This window comes from Schistocerca piceifrons, chromosome 4 (genome assembly GCF_021461385.2).
Source record: "Schistocerca piceifrons isolate TAMUIC-IGC-003096 chromosome 4, iqSchPice1.1, whole genome shotgun sequence".
NCBI classification, from domain to species: Eukaryota; Metazoa; Arthropoda; class Insecta; order Orthoptera; family Acrididae; genus Schistocerca; species Schistocerca piceifrons.
This window is the reverse complement of record NC_060141.1, coordinates 824857880-824858896: the sequence shown is the minus strand read 5'-3', so window position 1 is coordinate 824858896 and position 1017 is coordinate 824857880. Positions and strand designations below refer to the sequence as shown.

At 43.7% G+C, this 1017-nt stretch overlaps 1 non-coding gene across 1 annotated transcript; it reads left to right on the top strand.

The window, feature by feature from the left end:
- Positions 1 to 301: 301 nt before the first annotated feature.
- On the top strand, positions 302 to 376 carry Trnat-ugu. The gene has a single exon. It is a non-coding gene; the product is annotated as a tRNA-Thr (tRNA).
- The last annotated feature ends 641 nt before the right edge of the window (positions 377 to 1017 follow it).

The window sequence follows — 1017 nt, the reverse complement described above, 5'->3', positions numbered from 1 at the left end:
AATTTTCTTCTAAAATATCGTGTATTTCACTATAAATGAATATTTGAAGATGGTATCTGTTCTTTCGGACATGTCCGAAAGAGCAGATATATAGTTAAGGCTAACCGGCCATTGACCTTCTTCTTCTGTGCTGGATGCACACGCATTGCCCCTACTCTTACGGGACTCGGTAAGATTGCCGCAAGTAAAGAGTGTAATGGGCAGGGGCACTACGAATGTAGTGTGTGGACATAAAGTTGGGAATGTGGGTCTCACGGGAAGCGTGCAAGGGATAAATCCCTGCAGTCGCACTATCCTCTGTGCCCTCGGTGGCTCAGATGGATAGAGCGTCTACCGTGTAAGCAGGAGATCCCGGGTTCGAGTCCCGGTCGGGGCACATATTTTCAGCTGTCCCCGTCGATGTATATCAACGCCTGTCGACAGCTTAGGATCTAATTTTAATTATCATTTCAAATGTTCCAAGGTCCAAAGACAACTTGAGAAAGGGAGATTAAATATTTAGAGATAGCGAAGGACCTTAATGCGTGTTTGTAGGAAGATGTAATTGTAATGTAGAACTTTTTCATGCTACGGCTCTTGGCAACGTGCTATATTTTGAAAGTGTTCTTGTGAAGAAAGATGCAATCAATATATGCAAGGCAGGAGGAAACAGAGTTAGTGTGGAAATGAGTTCGGAGTCTGCTCTAAACAGTTTAGTGGATCTGAAGCTTTTCTCAGAAAGTCACATGGTAGCCTGCATCCGTCGTTTCAAGGAGTCACTAGGGATGATGACGTCTTACTGACAGATGAAGAAATCAACCAGGAAATTAACTGTGATAAGGACTTGGGCGTTATGGAAAAGAAATTAACGTTAACTGGTTAGAACAGATTTCCCGACAACCAGTTTGTATTCTGAGCCCGAAGTCACAAAGACTTCCACATTACACTACTCGATCAAAAATATTCGGGTACTCCATCGTCCGCATTAATATTATAGGCTGTGCCCACCCTTAGCCTCATGGCTGCAATTCTGCTGGG